Source organism: Anolis sagrei, chromosome X (assembly GCF_037176765.1).
Source record: "Anolis sagrei isolate rAnoSag1 chromosome X, rAnoSag1.mat, whole genome shotgun sequence".
In the NCBI taxonomy this organism is placed as follows: domain Eukaryota; kingdom Metazoa; phylum Chordata; class Lepidosauria; order Squamata; family Dactyloidae; genus Anolis; species Anolis sagrei.
This window is the reverse complement of record NC_090034.1, coordinates 73,417,948-73,427,712: the sequence shown is the minus strand read 5'-3', so window position 1 is coordinate 73,427,712 and position 9,765 is coordinate 73,417,948.

Here is a 9,765-nt window from a genome sequence, read left to right as displayed (position 1 = left end):
ATGGCTAATGGTTACAGAGTGATTTTCCAAAACGGCAACCTCCACTTGCTGGATGGTGTGTTCATCAGTAGTAGAGTGGGGTCACCCTGGAATTGGAGCTGTTTCCACCGAAGTTCGATCACATTTGAATTGACGATGCCAATTCTTGACTATATCATATGATGGGGAATCCTCATCGCAAACCCCTTTTATCTCATCCAACGTCTTTGGTGTGCGGCCTTTCAAGTAATGGAATTTGATGACTGCTGTTTTTCACTGGGTCTGTTATCAAATCTCACACCACTTCAGCACTTGTAAAATTAAGACAGTTATTTCTAAAGTTGTAAATTGGCACGTAACCTGATACAGACTTATATCATTACACATGTGCAGTGACAGCATCCTGTGATAAATAGAAGTGGATCAGGAGAAATCTTAAATGAATTACCGCCATGACCCCCTTTATGTCCTGGTGAGGTTTGGGGAACAATGGATGATGGGATTTGTAGTTCTTTCCGACCCTGTGGCCCCCAATAAAGACCGATAAAGACCAAACTTGGCACACAGCGCCCCCATTGCGCACTTTACATCCTGGTGCAGTTTGGAGGAGGGTGGACCACGGATGATGGGACTTGAAGTACCTCCTCTCACTTCCCGAGACTGCTGTGATACTCATCCAAATGACTGATCAAGACCAAACGTGGCACACAGAGCCCCCATGACCCACTCTACATCCTACTGCAGTTTTGAGGAGGGCGGACCATGGATGATGGGACTTGAAGTACCTTCACTCACTTCCCGAGACTGCTCCAACCCTCATTCAATGACTAATCATGACCAACCTTGGCACACAATACCTTTCTCAAATAACCTGGGCCACCAAGCTAAGATATATATCTATACACACATACACATACACATACACACAGAGAGAGAGAGAGAGAGAGAGAGAGAGAGCATATAAGCCGCTCCGAGCCCCAGGGGAGTGGTGGCATATAAGTTTGAATAATAAATAAATATATCTGTGAAGATTAAATTATCAGGCTTTTTTCTAAAAGACTAGGGACAGTCATCTTTTACACAGCATGAACCAATGATTATTAAAAATAACTATTTTAAGGCTAAATGAATACAAAGAAATGTGTCTTGTCTTCTTTTGGTATTTTATTTTGAACTGGAGATCTGTGGACTGCTGATAATGGCATTCGACAAGCTTTGTAAGAGTTGCATTTGATGCATATAGCTGAAGCTATACGCTCAAACATGTGATGACCAATAAATTATGATAACTTCCTTTTAATGCAGTGGTTTTGACTACTGTGACCGGCAGCTTTACACTTCATTAATCTCTGCAAGTAGCTCTTCAGTGTGATCTCTCATTCTAAGAGGTGGCCTTTCCTTTTCTTGTACAATGTGTGTATATTCCAGACATGCAGTTACATTTTAGAGTTGGGGGAAATATATTAGTAAATGTTTCTAATGCATTAAAAACAACCATGCTAAAAATGTGAATATTATCTTCTGTCTGAAGTAAATATCTAGCAACCTCAAGGGAGAACTTCAGCATGCGTTTGAAATCAATACTGGTCTGTTCACTCCTTTCAGGTAAGTCAGTGGTTCTCAACCTTCCTAATGCCGCAACCCCTTAATACAGTTCTTCATGCTGTGGTGACCCCAACCATAACATTATTTTTGTTGCTACTTCATAACTGTAATTTTGCTACTGTTATGAATTGCAATGTAAATATCTGATATGCAGGATGTATTTTCATTCACTGGACAAAATTTGGCACAAATACCCGATAAGCCCAAATATTGGTGGTGTTGGGAGGGGGGAGGATTAATTTTGTCATTTGGGAGTTGCTGGGATTTATAGTTCACCTACAATCATAGAGCATTCTGAAGCCCACCATCAATAGAACCGGGCCAAACTTCCCACACAGAATCCCCATGCCTTGAAGGGACTTGCTGGCATGAGCCTCCCTTCACACTCTCCCTCCCTGCGCATGTGCACCACACTAACATGCACTGAGCACGCCTGCTCTCCCCTCCCCTCTTGAAGTCTCAAAAACAGCCCTCCTCTTGGCTGAGAGGCCGGCCAATCACAGTAGGAGGAGGGCTTTTGGTGGGAGAATTCGCTGTCTGTTTCCAAAAAGGAAGAGGACAGACGGAGATATTTTCCAGAGACCACTGTGGACTCAAACAATGATGGATCTGGACCAAACTTGGCACAAATACTCAATATGCCCAAATGTGAACACTGGTGGAGTTTGGGAAAATAGAGTTTTGCTTTTGGGAGCTGTAGTTGTTGGGATTTATAGCTCAAAGAGGATTCTGAATCCCACCAACAATAGAATTGGGCCAAACTTTCCACACAGAACCCCCCAGGCCTTGAAGAGATTCGCTGGCATGAGCCTCCCTCCAGCTTCACAGGTTCCCTCTCACCCACACATACCCATTACACTGCCACGCGCCGAACATGCCTGTTCTCCCCTCCCCGTTTGGAGTCTCAGAAACAGCTAACCACATCGGAGCAGGGCTTTTGGTAGGAGGATTCACCTTCTGTTTCTAAAAAGGAAGAAAAAGACAGGTGTAGATCTTTAGCCTTCTCTGCTGAAGGGGTTCCTAAGACCATCAGAAATATGTGTTTTCTGATGGTCTTTGGTGACCCCTCTGACACCCTCCTCACGATCCACCCAGGGGTCCCGGCCTCCAGGTTGAGAAACATTGTTCTACATGGAGGGGCAAGGCATGTGCTGGCTATGTTGGCTGCAATATTGATAGCAGAACAACAACAACAAAACTGAGAGAGCAAGGATGGAACCACGTTATGTCAGATGTTATCTTCCCTAGGTCCACGGAGACAGCCAGGACAATGCAGTCCTAAGTAACTTTCACCCTCTCATGACCCCTCTCCCAGGTTGAGAAACACAGAGGTAAATGATCCTGATAATGCTGGCATGAAACACTCTAATCAATATTCCAGATGCATCTCTTTGATACGAAATCTCAATTACAGCTTGAGTACACCTTACCTGAAATGCTTGGGAGCAGAAGTATTCCATATTTTGGGTTGTTTTTTTCCAAAGTTTGGAATACTTGCTGTGACAATGTGTAAATTTTATTCCTTTGGTTATGTGTAATTTAAACAGTTGTTTAGGGATGGTAAGTATGGGAGACTATGTTTGTTGGAGATGGTGGCTTGGCGTTAGCTGAGTTGCCATAGCAACAGGGGCGGAGCCAACTGCCTCTTCACGAGGCAGTTGTTTTAAAAGGTCAGTCAGTAGCCAGAGAGCTACTGAGAGGACTGAGTTTCTGGGTGGAGATTCAGGGAATGTGTCTGTAACCAGTGTGCTATAGGAAAGACTAGATCTCAGGGTGGAGATTCAGGGAATCAATTGGTGACCAAAGTGGTCGCAGAGAAGGACCTGGTAGTGAGAGCTACAGGGGGTTGTTGATTCTGAATTAAGAATCAAGGTTTGGCTGGGTTTAAGCCTGCTGTGCCTGCTGTGAAACCTTTTTGAAGTCTATGCCTGAGATTACTCATGAAACCTTTCCAATGTAACCATCAAGATTTGTGCCTCCTGAGAAGAAACAGTTAAACATGTTATACTCCTGTTAAAATAAACTTGTTACTGTTTTCCTCAAGCCTTGCCTGATACAGTTTCTTCTAAGTTGAACAGCCTGCAATAGTAAAGTCAGCCAGAAACAGTAAATGCTACGCTATCCACTGAATAAAACCTTCTGTAATTAACAGTCCCTTTATAAAATAGTTCCTAGGCTGATATTGATCGTTGCCCGGCTTCCCTCACAGATTAGGTGGCAGTGGGTGTTTTACAACACGCACCTTCACAATTGGTGGCATTCGGTGGCATTAAAACGGTCTTCTTTACACTTGCAAATACAAGATGTCTCGGAGATGGGTCCCATGTCTGAACATGAAATTAGCCTGATAACAATTTTATACAAAATATAATTTAATAATTTTGCTCGTGAAACAAAACTTGTGTACACTGAACCACCAGAGAGCAAAGGTTTCACAATCCAAGCCACCAATGTGGACACATTTTGGATTTCTGGACAAGGGATACTCAACTGTACAACCAAATTCTAAGCTCAATTAACAATTCTTCAGGATGGCAAGGATGGCACTTGAATGCAGAGTTACTTGGCACAAAGACATGAACCAGAATCCTGCCAGACTAGATAATATTCAGAGGTGTCATGTTGAATTTCCTTAGTAATTTCTGGGTTATATTACTATCACCAGGGTTCTCCAGAAATGAAAAGTCCCTGGAAGTATCAAAACCTTCTAGTTCTTTTTGTTTTAACCACAGATTTGTGGTTTTGTATCCAAACTTTACGATGAGTGGCCCCCACTCCCTCATGTCCTTTGCTCTCTCACTTGATCAGGTGTCACATCTAGATGCAGGCAGTGTTTCAGAAATTGACCTTCACCAATTTCCACTGAGACCTTTTATACCAGGGGTCCCCAAATGATGGCCCTTGGGCCAGATGCGGCCCTCCTTGTTCATTTACCCAGTCCTCATCCTAAACTTTAGACTTAGAGTCGTCCTAAATCTGAAATGACTTGGAGATACACAACAACAACAACAATCCTAATTAACTTGACTCTCTCATCAGCCAAATGCAGGCCCGCATGTTCCATTGAAATATTGGTAAGTTTATGGTGGTAAAAAATGTTCTTCATTTTAAATCTTCTATTGTTCTTTCATGTGTGTGTGTGCTTTGCATTGCAAATAAGGTATGTGCAGGAATTTGCTCATGTTTTTTCAAACTATAGTCAAACTATAGACTGCCCCCCAACAGTCTGAACTGGCCCTTGGCATATACAGAACTTATAGTCAATGAGTAAAGTATTGTCGAAGGCTTTCTTGGCCAGAATCATTGGGTTGCTGTGAGTTTTCCAGGCTGTATGGCCATGTTCCAGAAGCATTCTCTCCTGACATTTTGTCTGCATCTATGGCAGGCATCCTCAGGGGTTGAGAGGTCTGTTAGAAACTAGGCAAGTTGGATTTATATATCTGTGGAATGTCCAGGGTTGGAGAAATAACTTTTGTCTGTTTGAGGCAGGTGTGAATGTTGCAATTGACCACACTGATTAGCAATTAATTCCTTGCAGCTTCAAGGTCTGGCTTCTTACTGCCTGGGGGAATCCACTGTTGGGAGGTAATTAACTGGCCCTGATTACTTCTTGTCTGGAATTCCCCTGCTTTTGAGTGTTGTTCTTTATTTACTGTCCTGATTTTAGAGTTTTTAATACTGGTAGCCAGATTTTGTTCATTTTCTTCCTTTAACATGCTTGTGGATTTCAATGGCTTCTCTGTGTAGTCTGACATGGTGGTTATTAGAGCAGTCCAGCATTTCTGTGTTCTCAAATAATATGCTGTATTCAGGTTGGTTCATCACGTGCTCTGCTATAGCTGAAGTAGTCTGCAGTGTCTTTCATGTTCCTTGATTTGTGCTTGGGTGCTGCGTTTGGATGTCCCTATGTAGACTTGTCCACAGCCGCATTGTATATGGTAGACTCCTGCAGATGTGAGGGGATCCCTCTTATGCTTTGCTGAATGTAGCATTTGTTGGATTTTCTTAGAGGGTCTGTAGATAGAACAAGCCATAAGAGTAAAGACAAAGATCCACCCAGAGCAAAAGTGTTCTTACCATAAATCAAGGGAACACTGACTGCAGAGAAAAGCTGATGAAACACAACCTACAAACAATCTACAGACCCTCTAAGAAAATCCAACAAATGTTACATTCAGCAAAGGATAAGAGGGATCCTCTCACCTCTGCAGGAGTGTATTACAAACAGTAAAGTGTTTTAGCAGTATTGTGCTCATTAAGGATTTAGATCACCTCTTCTATAGTTAGGATCTTTCTCTCCCTCATGTGATCCCTGTTCAGTCTTCTGACCTGGGAGTGGTCGGGTATAACAGCCATGGATAGGAGCATTTCATTTTGGAAAATACAACGGGTATTTGGTTCGCTTTCATTATCCCCTGTGGATATCAAAATCTATGGAAGCTCAAGTTTCATTATACACAATGGCGTAGTAAAATGATGTCCTTTGTTTATAACGGTAAAATAAAGATTTGCTTTTTGGATTATAAAGAAATCTTCAAGCCATGGAAAATTGAATCTATGGATACGAAGGGGCAGTTGTGGCGCGTTACTTTAAACTGACCTGCAGAAGAGGAAGAAAAAGTTGTCGACAATGCTAAGAATTTCCAGGAGGCTTTGGGATGCAAAAAAATTGTGTAGAAATCCAAAATCAAATTAATTTGTACAGGAGGAAAACCTTAGAGTCCTAAGATATTTTCTTATCTGGAAAGACTTGTGGAGACGATTTCTGGAGGAATCTAGAATCTTCCCTTCAATTTTGTCTTCAAATAGCACTTTTCCTTGCAACTTAAAAAAAAATCTGAATATAAACAATGGATTTTATTTCCTGGATGTCCATTTTGAGGCTAAAGGCATGCTGTTCATTATAAGGCATATCCAGGGGGCCTTTGTCCACAAACTAGTTTAGCAGGTTAAAGTGAAATACGGTGGATACTCTTCTACATATTTCTGGAAGATGCAGTTTTTGCTCAGCCTGATGCAATAGTACAGAGTTTACCCAATTTGGAATGAATTACAGCCTCACTAAAGAGCATGTTTACAATTTGTGAATCTTCCTTGCCTTTCTCACAGATTTCTCTTGGGATTTCCACCTTTGATCTATCATTCCCAAGAAAGATTGCCAGTTGGTGTAGACAATGTTATGCTAGAAGAACAAACCATTAAGAAGGGAGGTTCCTATGCTATGATAAGGAAGGCTGGTATTCCAAAGCACATATTGGTGTCGACAGCCCCCGCCCAGAAATTGCTCCGCACTGCAGCGGAGAGTTCCGCAGTTCCTGGTAGCCAAAAAATTGGAAAAAGTGGTGTAATGTGACCCAACAGGCAGCTCTGACTGCGAATGCACTCAGCCTCTGTTACCTTCCCTCCGGCACTGACTTCGTATCTATTTTCGAATAGAGGCACTTCAACTTTGCAACTTTTAACTTTTCCCCTTGATACATTGTATCTTCCCCTGCCTCAAACTAACTCAAACCTGAAATAAACTTCTTTCTGGGCTCCGGACAGCAGTGAGCCCGCCTGAGATGCCTTCTGGGCGTCCCAGGGAGGCAGAATCTGCGTCCATTAAAACCGCGGATACTGAATCTTTCCCTTCGGATCTCAGTATCCACAAAATCTTAAAGTATCAGGTTAACTCCATTTCAGTGCCATATTTTTTCATGGTTAATTCTAAGCCTAACTGCTATCTCGCTTTTCTCACTTTGGACCCCTACGCCCGGGAAATAATTGTTTGTTTTAAGTAATATATTTTGACAGAAAACAGCTGTTTGTCAAACTCTGCCGGCCCTGCACAAAGCAACCTATTTCTCCTGCTGCCGCTTGCTCCTGCCCAGCCCTGACACCTGGGGGCTTGCTGTGGATGCCCATAGGAGACGGCCGGACAGGAGGCCCAGTCCTTGGGCGGGAGCCATAGTTTCCCAAGGACCAGGCAATGGATTTTGTTGTCTTTCAACCCAGCGCCCATCTGCTAGCTCTTGCCTGCAAAAGTGACTCTCTGCTGCATGATTTGGACTGTTTGCTACATCCATGGCCATGAGCTCTCCACAGGAGCATGGGATTTTTAATCTTAATTTTAATAAAATTGAATGGGATATGGGTTAGGAATGGGGTTCCCTTATGAACTATGTATAAGAAAATATTGTATGAAATGTAATATGTTCCCCCTGCCTTTCCTTTGACTTTTGCCCTACAAAAAGTGACCAGAAACTGTTGCAATGCTAGAGGGAGATTCTCTGCTTCCCTTGAGACTCATCCCTGATTGACTTATCTGCATGGAACAATAGCTGTTGATTCCCTCATCTCGCCCTCTGAGCTTGACTAGCGAGAATGAGGAAGTCTACAGAAACCTGGAAAAAAGAATGATTAAATTTACAAAGGACAGTGTTGATCCCCTTTTGAGGTCCACTGTCCGACTCAGCCGTTTCTTCCCCCCAGAGCCATTTCCAACAGGAAGACCTTTGTTTACAGCGATCACACCTGGCCAGCCAGAACAAAGCCTCACATTCCATCCTGGCTGGCCAGCTGTAATCCCATCATTTCTCCATTGTATGTGATCATCCCACCCTCTCGCTCCTGATTCGTCCATTCTCGGGAGCGAGAGGAATGTTCTGATTGGCCCTCCAGAGGCGGAGAAGCATGCTGATTGGCTCAGAGGCGGGGCGGGCCGCCAAGCCTCCTCCCAGCTGTTCAGCGGCCAACCAATCAGCGCGAAGCCGGCCGGCAGAGGGCGGGCGGGAGATTTGAACTGTTTTCCTTTGTGTTTTCTCTATAAATATGTTTGTAACCGCCCTAGCTGTATGCTTGTGGTGGAATGATCCCTTCAATGCATCCGATCTCAGCTGAATCGCTAATAAAGTCACCTCGATTGCTGTACTTCTTCCGCTTTGGTGAGATTTATTAATTTTAATATCTTTAACATTGAGATTGGCATCCGCTGGCCTCACCAAGGTTCTAGGGCGCTTTTGAGCGGTCCTCAGGGATCTCCTCCGCTGGGGAGACCCTCCAAAAAGCAGCTCGATATCAATATCTGGATCCAGAGGCGGCCTTAGGTAATTTTTAATGGTAAACAAACAGTATTTTGGCACCCCCCTCCCCCCCAACCAATCACTGATATATATTTTCTGTTTGTCGTGGGAGTTCTGTGTGCCATATTTGGTTCAATTCCATCATTGGTGGAGTTCAGAATGCTATTTGATTGTAGGTGAACTATACATCCCAGTAACTACAACTCGCATATGTCCAGGCCTATTTTTCCCCAAGAGCCTCAAGAGCACCCCTGGGCAAAATCAACTGTACTGCAAATGCTTACTTTGCGTAATGGGTTGAGCCGCCCCTGTCTGGATCTTAAAATTTTATAGGACAAGCAATTACAATCATGTTATGGCATAAGCAATAAAATGGATAAAGAAACGTGCTGGAAGAATGTAAGTCAACACTGCTGAATCAGGAGCTTTTTGAACTTTCTGGAGGAAAATGTGTCCTACAGCAGCCAACCACCTGCTTTCAAGAAACTCATAAACAGATGTGTGATGATCATATCTGTGATGTGTGATGACCATCACTGCCAATGTGTTCCTTTAGCAAGTCGTATTCAAGGCAACCTGCCTCTTCACACAGAATGTTAGCTGGTTACTTCCTCTACAGTGCCAATGAACAATTACAGCACATTTGAAGACCAGTACTCTTTTCAATTTGCATTTTGGGCTGTGACTACATCTATACTGACAATTTAATGCAGTTCAAAGCTTTGAACTGCACCAGCCCAACAATGAAGTCCCATTGAAATGCATGAAAGCCCTTATTGCAGATTAGTGTTCTATGGTTTGTGTAATCATCATCCGGTCCTCAAAGAGGTTCCAGGATTTCCTGTGTCACCATCAGCACAGCGAAACCACTTTCTTCAATACAGGTTTGAAACTGCATTAAATGGTTGATGTAGGTGGGGTCCAAGACGGGGGCAACCAGGGACTGAATCCACAGGTCAAAATCCACTCAGCCATAGGAACCCATTGGGTGATTTTGGGCAACTGGCTCACATCTTCAGCCTCAGAGGAAAGCAAGAAAAATCCCCTGAAGAAATAATGCAAGAAAACTCCATGGTAGAGTCACAATAAACAGTTGGTTTTTATTTATAGCAGCAATTAT